The sequence below is a fragment of the Mytilus californianus genome, unplaced genomic scaffold (assembly GCF_021869535.1).
Source record: "Mytilus californianus isolate M0D057914Y unplaced genomic scaffold, xbMytCali1.0.p SCAF_10, whole genome shotgun sequence".
Classification (NCBI taxonomy): domain Eukaryota; kingdom Metazoa; phylum Mollusca; class Bivalvia; order Mytilida; family Mytilidae; genus Mytilus; species Mytilus californianus.
In genome coordinates this window covers 49,489,785-49,511,710 of record NW_026262582.1, presented here as the reverse complement: position 1 = coordinate 49,511,710, position 21,926 = coordinate 49,489,785, and the positions used below count along the sequence as shown (strand labels likewise).

The following is a 21,926-nucleotide window of genomic DNA, read 5'->3' as shown; positions in this document are numbered from 1 at the left end:
GGGGGGGGGGGGGGGGAGTCTTCTTTTTCTGTGTTCTTTATTTATTGTTTTTGCTATATTTCTACAAACTTACACTTTTTGCTCATTACTCTCTTCCCTTATATTTTAGCATTTCATTATTCTTTAATCTTTATTGTTTGCCCGTTATTCTCTATTCTGTTAACCCCCATCCATACCCTGTTATGTGGACTTAAGCTTTCAGTAGTTTATTTTATCCTATTTCTGTCTAAATACATTATTTATCACAAAACAAAAACTTACTAAATATTTTTTTATGAAGTCCTCACCAGTTGCGGATCCAAAAAATGTCATAAGGAGGCACTAACTGTCATGCATAAAGAGGGGGCCCGCTTCAGTGATTCTCTAAATAATCAACCAATTTTTTTCCAAAAAAGGGGCGGGCCCCCATGCCCTCACCTTAATCCACCTCTAAACCCTTCCCACTTCGTATCCTTGAATTCAGATTCAAGATCTCTCTGACTAAAGTAAGTAAGTAAGTCACATTTGCTTATATTAGGTTTTTGAATTGAACTGGCGGATAGTTGTTTCATTACCAATCGTACCACATCTCTTTATTTATATATATACGAAAGCTTTATTCATATTTTTTGGTGTATTGATGAATGTGTAAAGATGCAGCAATTGTAATACATTTTAAAATACAGTACAAGAGATGCAGATTATATAAAACCAATCTCACTATACAAATCCTTGATAAAACTTATAAGTCGAAGACATACTGACAAACGCCATGGCAAAAACTTAAAAACGACCAAATGACGTACTTGTTACAGTCTATAAAACTTGACTATAGCATTTAAAACACATAAGAAGCACCCAGACAGTCAAACAGAAATTAAAAGAAAAAATAATTTGTAAAGATTTTCAACTAGGCCTACAGCTATATTTTCTTATCGTGTAACAGTAGGCTAAACATAGGTTCTGGTATTATGTGATAAGTCATTTTTTCATGCAGACCCAGTTTTATTGATACCTTGAACTTAAAGTGGTTTTATGCATATCAGCCCAGATTATGTGTGTAATTTTATTGAACAATTCAACAATACACGTTCTAAACAGGTTAAATTCAATCTAAAAATTTACAAATTCAGATCTACTGGCATTCAACACCAATTACTTACTTGCTGTATATTGCTAACTTTGATTGTATATTGTCAATTCCTCCACATCGTGAATACGCCATGCGAGGTGTTGGATAAGTTTGATACAGGGTGGCGGCTTCGAAGCGTAGAAAAAAATCCAGGTAAATGAAAGTGTAAAATTTTGTTGTTGAAAATTTTAAGTACTAAATTCCTAAATTTGTACTTAACTCCGTTCTACGGGTAACATGGTTGTTTGATATGAAAATAGGATAAAAAGCATCCGGAAAAATTAATTATCACGTTATAAGTATTCGTAAATGGATATGAAAGAACTTAACAAGGAATAAGTATTGGTAAACGGACAGAAAGTCGCAGGACAAAGGTTTAAATTAATTATTTTACAATTGTTTAAATATATGAGAGAAAGTTCTTGACGAATTGACTTTATTTATAGATAAATGTATTTAGTTGAGGAAATGATTAATTCGCCTTCAAATAGTTTTTTTTTATCAATAACTTATAAAAAGGAGACATTTTTGACAGCATGACTTCAGTTAATTACCAAACCACTTTGGCAGATTGTTTTCTTAACAATCATTGTTCATATTAATATTCAAAAATAAATTTTGTTTACAAGTCCGTTTCCTTTTAAAAATGTTTCAGAAAAATACTGAAACGTTTTTAAAATTAAGTTTATTAAAAGAAAAAAATATCCCAAAATTGAATCGTGACTTTTTACTTGTTACTTTTTGTTGTACGTTCTAAGTGTCAATCCTAGCAAACACAAATTTGGAAATAAAATCGATTACAATGTAATTTTATAGAAGGAAAAAGGGGGGTTAATGAACAAATTATAACTATACACTCACATACTTCTAAAACGATTTGCATATGTAAGCTGTCTATAGATAATGTTAAATTATTTCAGGAGTTTCAATTAATTTAGGAGAAAAAAAAAGATTATAAACAGTTTAGTTTTCAACGCCTACTACTACAAAAAATAGTGATTTTTTTTGTAGATTTGGTACTTCAGTTTCGACTCAAAATTTCCTATTGTAATTGTAAGATGCCAAATATTTAGGAGAAGATTGTATTTGTACTTTATGTAATTGTGGTGATATTGGCGACGCGATTCATTATATTATAGAATGTTCGGCAATAGACGAAAGTAGACAAACCCTATTTAAACGGGGTTTTGATCTCCAAGGACGCCACATTTTACATCGAATAAGATCTATATTTGTTAACGTTTTCAAATGAAATAACTTGAATTGAAAATTTCCCGACTATGTGAAGATTTCTTATATTTCTAAATGGCTTCAATTATTACATACAAAACGAAAAATTTATTTAACTTTTTTTGTAAAAACAATATTCATGTATTTTTATAATTTTTCCAAGGAAACGTTTTTTGTTTTTTTTTTGTTTGCAAAGTTTACTTGTATGTGTATATAACCATCACCAATCAGTCCTAATTATTAAAGATCAAACGTCGTAATCAAAATGATGATTGGTATTGAATATGATCATCGGTCATGCATGACGTATCCCAAATAACTTCTTTAATGTTGGTTTGATTTTATCAAAACCGAAATTATAAGATCAAATATTAAATTATCTATCGAATGTATACCCTCAACGCTCACTAAAACATATATACATGTCCTGAGTGACTTTTTATGTCCTGTCTGCACTCAGGAGGTCCTGAGCGGTTTTTAGACGTACCGTTAATTTATAGGCATATATTTGAAGCTGTTCTTAATTATGTCCATTATCTATAGGTATACATGTATCAGACAAAAAGACTTTCCAATGAACTTAGTTCTAGTTATCTTCGTTCCTAGTCACAGGCACTTGTCTCAGAAAAAAATGTCCTATATACTTTTAATGTTATATTAAGCAGGGACTTTCTATACTAAGTTAGTATAGAAAGTCCCTGTATTAAGGTATATAGGAAACAAAATTCTGAGACAAGTGCCTGTGGTCCTAGTGTGAAATAAATCCACTGGGAATTGGCCTTTTTAAACACATCTATATATACGTTTTCTCAAGGGTTTGTACATGTAAAGTGAAATTATGTTTACTCAATGCGTAGTTACATAAGTTAATTTGCTACTTTTTTCTTCTTTATTTTATATACATTTTTTTTTTTTTTTAATTTTAACATTTTTTTCTTCGAAAGAATTGTAGTGTTGCAATAGGGAACGGACACAGATACTTAACTACATTTAACAAAAAAAAATTTGTGTAATGTCATCAATCTGTATTACACATAGACAGGATGTTCTCTAGAAAACTATGATATTTCTAATACGTTATACACACCCCAGGGTACACGCACTGTCGTAATGGAAAATTACTGCATGCTTTTATTACCTGTAATCAGCCATGCAACAAATCAGTTGACTGACCATGTCATTACAGTTTAAAAAGTTTTTCCTCAGATCAAAACGGAATATTCATTTTAACTTTAAAATTTAAAACTTTAAAAAGTATACTTTGATATAATTTTGACGTAAAAGAATTTAACAATTTAATAATCGGATTTTTCCACAGATTAAGATACAATTATATTTATTATTCTGGGACTGACAGATATATCACAGGCACTTGTCTCAGAATTTTTTTCCTATATACTTTTATTAAAGTATATAGGATTTTTTTTTCTGAGACAAGTGCCTGTGAGATATATACATGCATAAGTCCCAGACATATATATAATTGTAAATCAAAATGATTTACATAATTACTCGGAAATAATATAATGTTTCAGTTATGTTGATGTCACAAATACACATGAATTATTTGATGATGCATGCTGGAATTTCTTATCTAACTGCATGACGGTGACCACAGACATATATATATATATATATATATCCATTTACTGATTCTATAATTTCTTGAGAAAAAAAATCAGGAGGGAAGTCAGAGGGAAGTTAAACAAACATTTTAAGCTTTTATTAAAAATTGTTGGGAAAACAATAAAATACGACACTGAGTTTTGAAAAAAAAGTTTATGATTGGTCTTAATTTTTTTTTTTAATAAAGATAGAAACAATTTTTTGTCCCAAGAAAAAAACCAATGCCCCCTTTTTAGCCAAACCGACACACGCCGATGAATGAAGAATTCCAAGTAGGGTCACAAGGTCGCATTTTAAAACTCTTTCAGTCGTCCAGTCTCAAAAAAGCAATTTTGACTGGCATTATTTTTAGTCGAATTATGTTTTTGCAGGTCAGGTTGCAAAGTGGCAGGTCGGATTTGACATTGTCAAGTGGGTACGTCTAAACACCGCTCAGGACCTCCTGAGTGCACTCAGGACATACAATGTGCACTCAGGGCCCTTTATAGTCATCGTATTTGCACACAGGATGGATGAATATATTCGTTACACGCTGCTTATTTAAGAGTTAAATTTTGGTACAATTTGAAATCGAACTTAGATAGATATGTTAATTCTTATGAAATAATGAGGGCACGTGTCACTGATTACACAACTACTGAGTCGTGAATTATCCAATCAACAAAATTGATTGGATTATCTTTATTGTTGTTTATGAATTGTGTTGTTAGTACCGTGTTACGTTTAAAATGAATAACACGATGTTATTAAGTTTTGTGAAAGTTGCAGTGTAGAGACTGTAAAACATTTCCTTATGGAATGCACACGTGATGACGATATTCGATATAAAAAATTAACCTTTTTCATGAATGTTCAAAATTTATTCAAGATCTTCACAGCCTTGATATAGATAACAAATTTATTGAAATTATGAACTGGTCCTATATTTTCAATGACAATATTTAGAACTTAACCTTAATAAGACAGATCAGTATTTATTTATATGATTTGCTAAGTCTAATATCTTGGCTGCGTACGTGCTGTCCTTGGTCTTTTCCTTTGGTTTGGCTTACGAGCAAGTTTTTGGGGTTTTGGCACTTCAAACTCTGTGAACGAAGACTTAGTCGTGGTTTGAACGGATTTCGTTTACTTACAAATTATTTAGAAATAATACCAAAATATGATAATTTTCAGAAAACGGAGACAAATTAATTTTCAGAATTTATTTTCACATTGGAATTCGTTCAAGGCTTGTATTACAGCTAGACAAGAACAACTTTAATGATAAAGATAAATCTTACATTAATGCGGATTTTTAAAACATTCGTATTACTCAAGAATGAAATTACTGGACAAGAACGATAAAAATGAGAAAGAACACTAACTATATGAGATTTGATTATTTGAAAAGCGTATTTTGGCAAGTACGGCTTCTACAGTTAAGAACGGGTTCCATTTACAAAACTAAATCTTAATTCATGAAAAGTATGACAAATTTATTTCCCTTTTCAAACTCGTTCAAGGGATTTATTACTGGACAAGAACGAGTTTCAATAGAGGAAAAAAACCTAACTAAATGAAATTTTGATTGAATCGTTATGTTATACATACACAGCCTCTCATTGGTCAAAAAGTGTTAATTATTTGAATGAATCTCAAAGACAAGAAAATAGAACAAAACACACACACACAATTATATAAATAAGAATTAGAACGCAATGATACCAATATTTTTTTTTTAATTCAACGCTATTTTTAGTGAGTGATCAGATTAACCGTTAGCTTGAAAGTAAATTATAAATGGTGTTTCACCGATTCTTTTTTTTACCATGGAACAATGCAATTAAAGTCTATTGTAATATATCTAGAGATATGAAAATACGAAAGAATTATCCTTCTTAATTTTTGAACTAAGAATAAAACTAAACTTTTTATTGCACGAAATTTTAATAAAATACGAAAATCTATACAAAGAAAATAATAACGATATTTTTTTTATCTATTAAGTTAATGAAATGAAATGAATTGAATGAAAATTTCCCAACTATAATATATGTAGATTTCTCATATTTCTCGACTGGCTTCAATTATTACAAACAAAAAGAAAAATGTTTATTTAACGGTTTTTTTCTAAAACAATATATCTTCATTGTTCTTTATTTTTCAAAAGACATCTTGATTTTGTTTGTTTGCCAAGCTTACTTGTATGAGGTAAGTACCATCACTAATCACTCCTAATTATTAAAGATCAAACGACCTAATCAACATGATAATTGGTATTCAATATAATCATCGGTCATGCCTGACATATTTCATAAAAACGGCGCGTGCCGATGAAAACCTTAATAACTTTTTAAATATTAAATTGATTTTATCAAAACAAAATTTTTAGATGAAGAATTAAATTATCTATCGAATGCATACCTTCACCACTAACCAAAACATATATTTCATGTCCTGAGTGCACTTTGTATGTCCTGGGTGCACTCAGGAGGTCCTGAGCGGTGTTTAGACGTACCGTTGTCAAGTTGACAACGGTCCTAAAAAATATCCGAAAAAACGTTGAATCAAACGATATGAACCTACGCAGTTTTATATTATAAGACTGACACACACCAGTATGCTAACTGTGCTGGGTGAGGTGCTGTAACTTGATATACATGTATCATTAAGTTACAGTACTGTTAGGATTTGCCTGCCTTTTTACAGGGACTTTCTATACTAACTGTTAGTATAGACTGCCCCTGGCTTGAAAGTATGGTTCTCTGCTCATCAACGGGTGCGTGATAAGCAAATCAAATATCTTGTAGCAGTAAAATACCTCCGGGGGGGGGGGGGGGGGGGGCACTTCAATACTTAATTGATAGGGGGTGTCGCTGGGGTTCTGTTACCCCACCCTATTCATATAATTTAGATCTTAAAAATGTATACCTTTTCATATATTGCGTGGGTAAAATTGTAACCTTTTGCCATATTGGTTGGTTTTCGTGGGGTGTGTTGGAAAAGTGGAATATTTAAGGCTAAGATTCTGTATGTAATGTTTACTTACGGCGAGACTTTCGGCTGTGAAAAAATGACAGGGCTTTTCATATACAAGTAATTGGAACTTTATCGACCTTATCATATATTTCTGATAGTTTTCCCCACCTATTCCCATATTTTCAAGCTGGAAAAAGTGACCTATTCCAGCAGCACGTCCTATCACCTTGTATATATTTTTGTTTCCGTTTTCTAACTTAAGTTTGCCTCAACCAAATGTTATGAAACTTATACACAATGCTTATTACTACATAATACAGATCAAGTACGAAATTTGGTGGCGACACTTTTACCATTCTTGAGTAATGTCCCTTTATAAACATAAAAATTGCTGAATTTTTCGTTTCCGTTCTCTAACTTTAGTTTGTCTCAACCAAATGTTATAAAACTTATACACAACCGTTCTAGAGTTATGCGTGTTTACAAATAGAAAAATTGCTGAATTTTTAGTTTCTGTTCTCTACTTAAGTTAGCCTCAACCAAATGTTATGAGACTTACACACAATGCTTATTACCACAAAACTCAGATCAAGTTCAAATTTGGGTAGCGTCACTTTTACCGTTCTTCAGTTATGTCCCTTTATAATTTTTCTATCTATCTATCTTCATATTTCCGCACTCAGTCACAACTTTGACTATTACGTGCCCAGAAAAAAGTTAAAATAGCCTTGCAAGACGTCATGATTATTTGGACTAATCTTTTGGCAAATATGGTCGTACCACAGGGGTTTGTTACAATTTGCCGGGTTTTCTATCCTTACGAACCCTGAAAAACTTACCAGGCCAGGTGATAAAAAATCTGTCTCCCCTTTTTTATCCCACCAGAAAATCAAAAGGTTGTCTCCTTACACCTAAATGACAAAAACATATATAAATATGGTATCATTGCCAATGTGACGGCTCTTCAACAGAAACTAAAAACGTAGAAGTCACCGTACAGATTTCAACAATGGGCTAAAAAGCCAAACTGCGTAATAAGCTACAAAAGGCTAAAATAGATAGACAATATCTGACAAGGGTAGAAATGTTCAGAATGTTGAAAAAAATATCTACTGTCCATTTGCATCAAAACTGGCAGCTGACTCATAGGAGTTGTTGCCTTAAATACAGATTTTAACCATTTTTTTTTCTTCATATTTCTTGAATTTGCCTTTTTATCTCGAAAACTGTAATAATTAAAGAGAAACTTAAATCTTATTAAAAAGTTATTGCTTTTCAATGATGATTTTGATCCAGTTTTTGCAAAAACTTGGAAACTTTAAATCTTGGGTAAACTCCTTATATTATACTGCCTGGTCTCTTGGTAGCGTGTTCACCTCACGTGCAGAATGTTGTATATATTGAACCCAACCGGGTAAAACCAAAGACTAAAGTTGGTATTTGCTGCTTCTCCCCTAAGCACCCAGTATTATTAAGGAGTAAGAGCAAATACTGGTTTGTTCAGAGTCAGAATAATGTGTCAAGGTAAGGTGACATGTCTCTCTGAGAACTAGTGTAAGAGAAAAATTGTCTGGTCAGACAAATATAACTAGTATAAAAAGTCCATGGATACAGAATTTACTAGTATATTTAGTCCGATGTCTGTAATTTATGTCCCCAGACTAATTTTCCTAGTCCATGACATCACTATTCCTAGGTAAAAATGTCCAGTTTTTCTAATACTGTATGCAACATGTCAAGTATATTTGGTGTATGAAAATTTTTAAGGATGTACATGTTAGTCTGGCATGTTTTATTCGACCTTGACCTCATTTTTATGGTTCATTGCTCAATGTTATTTTATTGTTTTTTGGTCAGTTTTTCTATTTTCTTATTTTCAAATTAGCAATAGGTCAACTATATTTGGTGTATGGAATGATTGTAAGGTGCATATGTCTGACTGAGAAGTTTCATCTTACCTTGACTTTATTTTCATAGTACATTGGACAATGTTTAGTTTTTGTGGTTTTTTTCGGATACTGTAAGCAATAACATGAATAAGGCCCCTATATTTGGTGAATGGAATGATTGTGAGATGCACATGTCTGTCTGGCATGTTTTATATGACCTTGACCTCATTTTCATGGTTCATTGGTCAATGAAAAGTTTGCATTGTTTTGTCAGTTTATCATATATGCTTTAAGCAACAAGTAAATTATATTAGGCGGATGTAACGATTGTAAGGTGTGCATGTCTGTCTGGCAGATTCATATAACCATGATTGCATTTTATGGTTCTTTGGTCAATGCTAAGTTTTCTTGGTTTTTTATACGACCGCAAAAAATTGGTATGACGTTGGCGTTGTCGTCGTCCGAAGACACATTAGTTTTCGCACTCTAAATTTAGTTTAAGTGAATGGATCTCTATGAAATTTTACCATAAGGACTGATTTTGGGGGTTATGGTACCAACAGTTAAGGAATTAGGGGCCAAAAATAAGCATTTTTGTAACTTCCAGACATAACTTGTGTGTTAGTGTATGGATCTCTCAAAATATTAGGCAAAAAAAGGGGCAAAAAACAAGCATTTTTCTAGTTTCATGACAATAACTTGTGTGTAAGTGTATGGATCTTTCTGAAATTGTACTACAAGGTTCCATATCACAAAGGGAAAGCTGGAATTGATTTTGGGGGCAATTGCTTTAAAATGTTAGGAATTAGGGGCCAAAAAAGGGGCAAAAAACAAGAATTTTTCTAGTTTCATGACAATAACTTGTGTGTAAGTGTATGGATCTTTCTGAAATTGTACTACAAGGTTCCATATCACAAAGGAAAAGCTGGGTTTGAGTTTGGGGGTAATTGCCCTAAACGTTTAGGAATTTGGGGCCAAAAAGGGGCCAAAAAAACAAGCATTTTTCTAGTTTCCAGGCAATAACTTGTGTATAAGTGTATGGATCTTTCTGAAATTGTACTACAAGGAACCATACCACAAAGGGAAGGCTGGGGTTGAGTTTGGGGTGATAAATCATAAGGGGGTTCAAAAAATTTGGGGGGGGGGATTTTCCCCCCCTTTTTTTCCTTTTATTTCTTTAAAATTTTCCATTTTAAATTGGTTATTTCTGATTTATATATAAAAGCAAATAATAATGATATGGTTTGAATAGGTTAATTAAAAATTTTTAAGTTTTAAGACCACATTCATTCTGTGTCAGAAACCTATGCTGTGTCAAATATTTAATCACAATCCAAATGCAGTGCTGTATCAAGCTTGAATGTTGTGTCTATACTTGCCCCAACTGTTCAGGGTTCGACCTCTGCGGTCGTATCAAGCTGCGCCCAACAGAGCATTTTATTCATTTTATCAGATATTATAAGCATATGTCTACTTGTTGGTGTATGGAATGACTGCAAGGTGTCATATAAAAATAAGAAGATGTCTGTCTGCCAAGTTTAATATGACTGTGACCTCATTTTCATAGAATATTGATAATATCAAGCAAAAATGATGAGCAAGACAAGATACAAATGATCCAAAATTGTCAGTTGCCTACTCATTATGTAATAGTAGTTATTTTTATTAAATGATAATGTTTACCCTTTAATGTGTAGGGCAAGAACATTAAAGATAAAGGGAAACTATAAACAAAAGAAATTATCAACAAAAATAGATTTACAGACGTCAACAAAGCCTAAATGGTAAGTCCACTTCTATAAAAGTTATTGCCCTTGAATAATGATTATTATGAAAATAAGATGTGGTATGATAAATGAGAAAACTATCCACCAGAGTTCAATTAAGTGGATGTAAGCAATGCAATTACTTATTAGAGGCCAATGATGACCTGTAAATAATGACAGGCAAAATATGGCAGGGTTGATATAAAAATAAGAAGCGGTACGATTGCCAATGAGACTTTTCTCCAATAGAGATCAAATGACATTAAATTTAACAAAATTAGTTCACTGTACAGCCTTCGACAATGAGCAAACCCTATACTGCATAGTAATCCATAAAAGGCCATGAAATAACAAATGTAAAACAATTCAATAAGGGCATGGCGTCATTTAAAAAGGGCATGGTGTCTATCCATGCTAAACATGCTTGGGGGAAACACCACAAAGGTGAAAGCTAAGTGCCTGATTTTTGCACAAAACAATAAACAAAAAACAAATATGATATATAGCAACAATTGACAACCACTGAATAATAGACCCCTGACTTGGGACAGACACTTACAAAATGTGGCATGGTTTAACATGTTTGCTGGCGCCAAATCCTCCTCTAATTAAGGACAGTGGTGTAAGTGTCAGTTCAATATAAAAACTATAAAATCAGTTGAAAAGGGTTTTTTTTCTGCTCTTGGGTCAGGTTATTTTGATACATTCCCGTTTTCATTCTCAATTTTATTAACTCATTAGAATGCAACAAAGCAGAAAAACAGCTACCAAAAAAAAACACAGACCGGATGTGGCTGGAAATTTATTCTTTCCCTTTAACAAAAAAGACTCAACATACAGATCTATTAGTACTCACAGTTACTGACAGCTAATTCAAAGCAAATATCAACTAATAAAATAAACATTTAGTGAGCACCCAACCCACCCCTAACCTGGGACAGTGGTTTTAATAACAGCACAACATTTGAACAAACTGTAAATAATTGTTGCAATTGGCTTAACTCAAAAGACTGCAACAAGGCACAAAAAACAACTAATATGAAAACCATAGACACAAAGCACTGAAATAAGAGTTTTTACAATTTTAAATATTCAAATGAAATTTTTATCAAAATGTACATAAACATGATGAAATATCCATTTTATTGATGTATTTCTCTTCATTTATAATTTTTGAGTTTTGTGTATTTGTAGGTCAGACATCTTGGTTTTCATGATCATCATTCAACAGGTCAATACTGAACAGCAAACTTAAAGTTGATATTTTTCTACATAGTGTGACTTTTTTATTAATTTGAAATGGAATGTGTTTTTTTTTCCTACATAAGAAAGAGGAAATTTCAACATAATGACTATAAACAAAAAGGAGTCATATCATCATGATCATAGATGCTCAAGAACTTAATCATGTAAATGCAACAATGTAATTATCAATTGAAAGAAGGGAGGAATGAAAAAATATAATAGTATTTTGTTGTCCAAATGAACTTGCTTTGTCCACTCATTTAAATCGCTCCATCCAATAAAGATGTACAGAGGAAGATTTTTGAAGAACAGATTGCAAAAATGTTTTGTCTAAGAATTGTAGCAATATTCTAGTGGATGAAATAATTTATTTACTTGACTCTTATATAGTGGACTGAATAATTGTTCATAGCAAGCTGAAACAAGAAAACTAAAACTTAACAGGAAAAGTGTTTATTTTATAAATTTACAAATATAAATGTAATATTATGAACACCACAAAGGAATAAGATTCAAATCGTTTGCATATTCATGTATTCAGTCAGAATATGAAATATTTTTTTCAGTTCTATTTTTCATAATAAAACAAAGAAGACAAAGATTTCAAATCAATATTTTTTTCTTTTATTAAGACGTCATCATTTTATTTCAGTTTAAGGATTTTATTTTTTGACTTTAAATATTATTATATTTCCAAAATAATAATAATCTTTATTGTCATATAAACAAATTAAAAACATGTTTGTGACAAAATGAAAAAAAACCAAAATACACTCATATATATATTATAAACTTTTTACTACCAAACAGAATTCATTGTAACATACACATTACTGTATATTTATAATTTGAATTCCATAGGATTTTATTTTGTCCCATGGGATATTAAAAATCCCATGGGAAAATTATAGTCCCATGGGATTTTTTTTGTCCCATGGGACAACAAATATCCCATGGGACTACAATTATCCCATGGGACCCAAAAAAATCCTATGGGATTTAACCAAAATCCCATGGGATAATGGTCAATCCCATGGGATTTGCCGTATCCCATGGGATATTGAAAATCCCATGTTTTTCTAAATCAAATTACAAAATATATATAATAATAACAGCAGAAAAGCAATGAAATTATTGAATCCCATGTAATTCCGCACATTTTGGTTATTTACACGACACTGTAGGTCTAAGGAGAGGCAGCGGCAGATTTGCAAATGAGTGTTTTGCAAATTAAAAGTGTCCAGTGTTAGGACTTATCCGCTTGAGTCTTGACTATGGATAAAGTGTCCCCTTACTTTACCTTAGAGGAGATGCTCTATACTTAGAAAAGAAAGATGTTGGGGACTTAGCCAGAGCGAGCAGAATTTTGAGACAAAGTAACAACATAGTAGACGCTGGGCCACTATATATATATATAGGCCAATCTGCCAGCTTTGCACCCGCCTATGAAAAGTAATGCCTAGGTCGGGGATCGAACCCACTTACGTCTACTCCATTGTTCTCTATGAACATGTATAAAATATATTAAACGCAAAAAATGCAGCTATAATGTCAACATGGTAAATTGGCATCAGTTTATTTACAGGGACTTAACTAGACCTTTTTTTAGGCAAAGTGTATTATATAACTCTTGAACGCAATAAAATACCATCAGTAAATACAAATTATATTCTACTGTTAAACAATAAAAACAAAAAAGTGGTTATTCCTTAGTAAACATTAACCCCACCACATTCTGTATGTGCCTGTCCCATGTCAGGAGCCTGTAATTCAGTGGTTGTCGTTTGTTGCTGTATATCATATTTGTTTTTCGTTCATTATTTTGTACATAAATCAGGCCGTTAGTTTTCACGTTTGAATTGTTTTACATTTATCATTTCGGGGCCTTTTATAGCTGACTATGCGGTATGGGCTTTGCTCATTGTTGAAACCGTACGAAGACCTATATAGTTGTTAATTTCTGTGTCATTTGGTCTCTTGTGGAGAGTTGTCTCATTGACAATTATACCACATCTTTTTATTTTTATATTGGAATCCACGATTTTGACATAGGAAACAAACTGTTTTTCCATCTTGGAATTAAGGATATTGCGCCCACTTCCAGCATATCATGCATAATCAGTCATGTGAAAATATATCTTTAAATTTATTTTCTACACTTTCAATTAATTTTAATGTTTTTATTTACTAAAGAAAGGGACATTGTTCAAAAAGACAACCAAGAAACAAATATTAGTGGCGCTGTTTATGGACGTAAACATTTTACACCCGGGTACTATTTTTGTGGATAGATTGACATTTATCTGTCAAATCCATGCGTTTTACGTTCAACTGAATGAACATTTGCCTAATAGGTTATCAAGATGATCTGCTACACCACTGTTATACATATATTGATTATAATGCATTAAGATTATGCTTATAAGTGTATTCAAACAACAGTACACACAGTATTACAGTTAGATTAGAATCCCTTATAGAATAACTAATTGAAGAATTCAAATATAGAAAAATATTCAACGAGTGACCGAACAACACATTTATTCTCGAATGCGCGTAGCGCATGAGTTAATTATCAGTGTTGTTGGGTTACGAGTTGAATATTTTTTGATATTTGAATTCTTTGATTAGTTATTTTTTTTATTACCTTGACAATGGGCTTTTTAATGTAGATAAAGTAGAACATGCAAGGAACTATATTTTTTCTACGCATTCACAATTTGTTTTGATGCAACGTCATCGACAACATCTTGACAACACGTATTGTTGTATGACGTCAGAGGAGTGAAATTATCGAGTTTAGGTAGCAATACACAGTTAGAAGTTTAGTTTCGCATTATGGCCATGGTGAATTTTTTAAATATGAAAGTTTTTGTACAATAAAATAGATTTTTAGATAATTGAAGAATAATATAGCCTTCTTAGTGGGTTTATATGAACATTTAGATTATTTTTAGCATGTTTTATAGTCAATTTTTCTGTTTGACAGTCCGTATTTTCCTATCCGTACCGCCCATAGGTTCATAAATTATTGTAGTATTTATCAACAAAGATTTTGCGCTCGATCTTTTCAATTCAATTTTATGGAAAAACGAGCAGAAATGCATATGATTTTTTTTGGACCTCTTGATAGATATATGTCTATGGATTCAGGAAAGGTATCACTGTTATTGATTGAAATTTTCCTTTGGACCAAATTTTGGAGACTTTTGTGACATGTTCACCCCCCTTTTATGCAATATTTTGTATCAAAGAAATGCAGATTGTTGCCATGGTTACACCCAAAAGAGATTATATTTCACCATTATAACCATTAGAAATCAAATCTATGGAAGATTCTCTTTCTATAAATATACGCATGCATAACACAAATATTAAGCCTTATTTGTTAGAAAGGAAGGGAAAGAGGATGTTTAAAAATTATGAGTGTCAATTTTAAGTTTTTTTCCTAACTGTGTATTGCTACCTTATTTTACATGTGAAATTATCGGTTTTTACATCACTGGGAAATCACGGTAATTCATTGCAACCAATGTAATAATATCAATTATTCATTAATCAACAGATATTTAGGTCATCGGAGTAGACAGTACTTCAGTACTTTGATTATTAACTGGGTCGATCAACTCACAAACTGAAAATAATTCCGAAGTTTAATCCTTATAATTCTCAACTCAATTTGAATTGAACCAGGTCTACACGTTCCTAGTTTATAAATCATTAAGGTACTGACCAGTCAGCAGATATTAAAATAATTCTCTGTAAATAATAAGAAATGTTACAAACTAAAAAAATGTCATCATGGTTGACTTGACTTAGACAAAATCACATGTAAGTCTGAGATTCGTGTTTTTATCTGACGGTTGCAGACAACTGTTTTCTGCATTTATGGGGATCACGATTGTTGAAAATAACATTTTAAATTCAAGTTACTTATTTTTCATCATTATTTATTTGAAAATACGACCGTTATAGATAAGCTGTGAATTTGGACCACCTGTTCATTTTTTCTGCATATAACTCTTCAACGTGATTCTGGAAAAGGATAGACAATTTATGAATATGACGAATACATAATCTTTCAATCAGTTTAATTGAAGTGTGGAGCTGGCATGTCTTTTCAAAAAAATATTGTGGGGTCAATTCTAGTTTAATTTTAATGAATTTCATACGAAAAGAAGCAGAATTGTCACTGGTGATATTCTTTGGAATGAAACGTCCCCCAGCAGTGTTAACCAGTTACATAATAACATGTTCATTTCAATGTAGGTAATTCTCCGTCCGCAATATTTTTTTATTTTATAATGACAAGGCATATTGTGTTACCTTTGTCTGTCATTCCATCCCTTCGAAATTAAACGATCAGGAATATTTTTCGTAATGCCTTCGGTTATTGATATAAAAGTAAGGATATGGTTCAAGTTCAAACGAGACAAGTTGAAATTTCAGCAAAAGACCGAAAGACAAGGTTGTAAACAACTTCAGTTCACCGCAAGGCCCGGCTTCAACAATGAGCAAAACTCATACCGTAGTATAAGTTATAAAAAGTCCAGGGGTACCAAAAGGTGAGCTTACAGTGGGTTGGTAAAGTTTAAAGGATATAGTTTACTCGGATTAATGGCCTTGCTTTTTTTTTATGTTAATGCGACTATTTGAAAAGTAGCTACAAATTAGGGAAAGCCAAGTACGACTACAGTACGAGGGATTATCAATGGAAGGACTAATAAATATCAGTAGATTCAAAAGAACATGTGGACACAATTTTATGATTAAAGTATGTATGTATAGTAAGCGGCATTTTGATATTTAATAGACATCCCGCTTAGAAATCGGCAAGATATAGATGCAGATCCTATTAAGAGGAAGAAAGTTTTGTTTTTCTTGATATATACTGAGGGCTATCAGAACTTTTTACATTAAAAATAAATTCTTATACCACATGATACCTCTAAATTGACAAGGAGACCTTGCTGGTCTCCAAAGTAAATAACAAAATTGTAATAAGCTAAGCAACATACTTATTTCATAAAAAAAAATATGGAGGATGTCCAAAACCAAAAGAAGCATTTTGATATTCAAAAGCGACGACAAATAATAAAAAAAAAGGTTGAGAGCATCGATAAATGGTCTTCTCAGTCTTACAACCTCCAGACACTTTGATTTAGATTTCGGCAAGACATTGATAAATATCCTATAACAAAAAAGATTTTTCAAAGGCAGGATATGTTGGTCCTCAGTATATACCGACAATATCTTCACCTATGCCTGTAATTAATCTATTGAATAGTCATATTCCATAACATTTGATTATTTGATCGATTGTTGGTTGCTTAGCATCCAGTGGCAAATATTTCATGCATGTTCAGGACGATCAAAACATTTGACTAAGAAAATCTAAGCATTGAACCGGGTTCTAGCAGTCGGTTGAACATAATACATTGTAGATAAAATAATGAATAACAAACCGACTGTTCACATTTCCTCTCTTAGTTCCAACATACCTACATCATCTGTGAATACTTTGTATCTACAATGCGTGTGTCCACTAAAGCTACTTTTTTACAGAAAAAGATCCATACACAGATAGAAAACATAATAAGCACAAGATTAAATGTTCTTAAAAAGTTGAAACATGTATCGAATATAAATGATCTTGCTCGTATATACTTAACATTTATTAGACCAATTATGGAATATGCATGAGAGTTATGTGATGGTCGCACTTAACAAGATTCTGACTATTTAGAAGATGTTCAGTTGGAAGCAGGAAGAATAGTAACTGGGTTGCCCGTGTATGCTAGTCGGGAAGCTACATATTTTGAAACAGGCTGACAATTGCTAGTGGACAGAGTAAAGTTAAGAAAGCTCAACATGTTCAATTTTTTAAATACTGGGACTGCCCCTGATTAGGAATAAAACCACTAATTCATAACCCATTGCTTTCTATGTTAAATTTTGCAATTTCAAGCATTAATGGGTACTTTGTCTTAAGTTCAAATAAAGTGGCAGTCATTTTATGTCAAAACTAGACCTTGTCCTGACTTGTCCTGAAAAATTCAACATACCTTTAATTGAATATTAGAGCGTACTGGTTGCTGGAAGTTTGATAGTACAAAAATGGGTGCTTTTAATCTGAACAACAGGGCAAATGTGCCCACCTATTACAATTTTATATACTTTTTTTATTATTCAAAAGAAACTTTCAACAAGGTTTCTAGTGATCCCAAGTCCCCAAGCTAGCATTTGATACCTAAACTACCCAAATATTTCACCTACTGACAAAGATACAGCTATGCGTAGGAACTATTTTTTATTAAATATGTACTACTATCTTGTATGTTCTTTCTGACCGGACCCGAATTAGTGGTTCTTTGCAATCATCTCTGCGATTTAATGCCCCCACTTGTTGGTCAAATATCTAATTATAATTTGCGAAATAATTATATAGACTAGATATAACCAGAAAATCCTTTTTCAATGTAGTTACTACTACTATTGAATAGAACAGCCTAAAACCTGGCATACGGACTTTCCGATATATAAATATAATGAAACAAAAGATGAGATTTTACGGAAGCGTATTAGCGCCACACAACTTTTTTTTTTTAATATTTCTTCCTATGTTTGCGTTATAACGCAAACCTTTGCGTTATAACGCAAACATTTGCGAAATAACGCAAACCTTTGCGAAATAACGCAAACAGTTGCGTTATAACGCAAACATTTTGATTTTAAGTATTCATTAAGTTTTGAATATTTAATAATAAAAAACTATATATAATATTAAATTTACATTTTATGTTTATTATATAATTTGAAAGCAGTGTTTTGTAAATGTCGGCATTTGCATGTCCGTCTGTCATCAAATTTCGGTTGTGATTTAGTTAAGAGAAGAACCATGAACACAAGGCCAAATCATTATAATAAATATGCATAGAAATAAAGGAATACTTGAAGTGCAATTATACACAAATTAAGAATAGTTTTTTGCATCAGAAAATTATATAAATTTAACAAGTAAATAGATATGGTATAGGCAAATTTTAATTGAAAGGCCAAGATTTTGAAAATTTTGAATAACGGAAAGTGGTAAACTAGATAAGAGCAAAATTAATGTCATACAATTGTGAAACTATATAAGTCAAATAGACAAAATGATCTTTCTGCTTTAAAATTTATTATTCAGAAAAAAAAAAACATTTTTCTTAAATTTTGATGTAAGAAATCGTTTGTTGAAATCTCAGAATAGGATAAAGATTCTTTAAAAAAAAGTCATGGAATTTTAATTTCAATCTAGTGAGGTAGCTATTTAAGATGCTTGGGTAGCAATTTGAATGTAGAGAACATAATTATAATAAAATAACATCTTCATCTTATACATTTATGGAAAAAGGGTAGCTTGTTTGAATCTAACCAATCTTACACAATGCTCAAACGAGCGCTTACTTTGGAAGTATACTTTAATTCGGCTACACTAGCGGGGTTGATTTTTTATTTTCTTCGGTATAACTTCAATTTACTCAATTTTCTTTGTAATATATATATATATATATATATTTTTTTGCACCTCATGTTTGCGGTATACCATCTTTTCCGCAAGTTTTTTGTTTTCTATTTGGTATTAGATTAAAATTAAGATCCATTTTGTTACATCTGTGATCCGTTTATTTGGCAATCGCCATGGCAGTCAGCAGGGTTTAAGAACATCCGTTGTTCGACCTGCTAGTCAAATGCGTTTTGTTAAAATATACTTTTTCACTTTTTGGTCTTTTGGAAAATGTTGTTTGTGTTGTATTTAGACCCCTCTACCAAGAAATTTGTTTTGCATGCACACGTATAAAAATAGCGGTTTTTATCCAACGCAATCATAGGTTTGAACGTTGTTTTCAATTTAGACTTGTATATATATATATATATATATATATATATATATATATATATATATATATATATATATATACATATATATATATATATATATATATATATATATATATATATATATATATATATATATATATACATGTAAACACTCAAGCATTTTACATTGCAATGAGTACAAAGTGTGATAAGTTTTAATATATGCAGCCTCCTCCATTTATAACAGCTGCTTCCTTTGAAACTTGAATAAGAAATAAAATAAAACAACTGTTTGCGTTATTTTGCAAATGTTTGCGTAATTTCGCAAAGGTTTGTGTTATTTCGCAAAGGTTTGCGTTATTTCGCAAAGGTTTGAGTTATAACGCAAAAGGTTTTTGTCTCATTGGAACTATATCTTAGACATTTCAGGTTTGCGTTATAACGCAAATGTTTGCGTTATTTCGCAAAGGATTGCGTTATAACGCAAACATAGGAAGAAATATAAAAAAAAAAACGTGTGGCGCTAATACGCTTCCGTAAGATTTAAATTAATACAGCGATCCTCTTACTTTGGTTGTGGTGATGGAAAACTTAAAATTATGTATACACGTTTGAGAATTATGTGCAGTTCTGCACCGTGTTAATATTTAACCCAGTCCCGCATGCAGCTGTGGCCATTCGGTTGAGGATAGTATTCACACATTTTTCGAGAGCCCCTTTCAAAATGAAACAAGAGAAATATTGCTTTTAAAATTAGAAAGATATGCTATATCAATTTAGCTTCTATTTGCTGGTGACGGTGACCTTTCATTTCAGCAAAATAAAGAAACTTTTGAGTCTATACAATCTTATATCAGAATTACACAAAGATGTAGTATATTCAATTAAAGTTCTGAATGCATACTTTCTCACACTTCACTCCAGTCCAATCTTATATAATATTTCATATTATATTGTATTTTTTATAGTTTGTATTACATGCATTCCTTTTATGTTTTTCCTCATTATATAATGTAATCTGTGTTTATATTTGTATATGGAGAGGACGTGACTAATGCTTTTATAACTTGTGTCCAATCTCATTTGCTACTTTTGCAAATAAAATATGTTTAAACTAAACAGAACAAACCACGGAAGCAAAGAAAACTCAGTTAAGGCTATGCAGTGGCGGATCCAAGGGGGGGTGGAGGGGTTGTCCGGGAATTGGACAATGCTTTTGAATGGGGATATCATGGGTTGGAACCCCCCCCCCCTTTTAAAAAGTTACGAGTTGATCGATTTTCACAATGTGAATTTGTCATAATTACTAATTAATGATCACATTATCAGGTACTTGTGTCTGTTTACCTATTTTCATAGAAAATTTTACCCACTAAGGGCTTGGACATGCACGCGAAGCACAGTGTGCATACCCGTTGAGAGTGTCTGACATATATGGAGCTAGCTATGGTTAAGATTAAAAAATGAAGATTTTTGTTTAATGTAGTAATAGCTTTAAGCTGGTCGAAATGTTGAAATTGTTTCACGTTTCCTTGTGTCATGTTTTGTTATAATTTAATATATGGTATGGGGTTTGCAAACTGTTGTAACTGGTAGAGTGGACTCTAGTTGTCAACAGCCTTGTCTTTGTTGGATAGTTGTCTCGTTGGAACTAATAAGACATATCCTTTTTTTATATTTACTACGAGACGTAACCTATAGCTTGTAATAGTTTTAAGCTGGTCGAAATGTTGAAATTGTTTCACGTTTCCTTGTGTCATGTTTTGTTATAATTTCATATATGGTACGGGGTTTGCAAACTGTTGAAAATGGTAGAGTGGACTCTAGTTGTTAACAGCCTTGTCTTTATTGGATAGTTGTCTCATTGGAACTAATAAGACATCTCATTATTTTTTTTATATTTACTTCGACACGCAACCTATACGGTTCCTGAACGTATATATATAGTATTTATCTTTGTCATCTGGAGCAATATCTTTTCCAAATGAATCTGTTTGAGGTATCAGCATCATGTTACATGGAAGGATTTCACGAATTAAAAAAAGAGGCTTAAAATTACGATAAAAACAACAGTAATGAAATAAAAGAATTCAACTGATTAATGAAATAAATAAAAATCTCTACAAATCACAGCGTATATTCATTACTAAGGTTACTAAAGTATTCGCCGTTTAAAAATCTAAGGATAGGTGATAATTTCGTTCTTCGTACCGAATAAAATTAAGATTACGCAATAAAATA

At 31.8% G+C, this 21,926-nt stretch overlaps 1 long non-coding RNA gene across 1 annotated transcript; it reads left to right on the top strand.

Annotated features, from left to right (window-relative positions):
- The first annotated feature begins 10,104 nt into the window (after nucleotides 1-10,104).
- Nucleotides 10,105-12,427, top strand: LOC127718297 (uncharacterized). Its single transcript, XR_007989712.1, has 2 exons — nucleotides 10,105-10,598; nucleotides 11,775-12,427. It is a non-coding gene; the product is annotated as an uncharacterized LOC127718297 (long non-coding RNA).
- The last annotated feature ends 9,499 nt before the right edge of the window (nucleotides 12,428-21,926 follow it).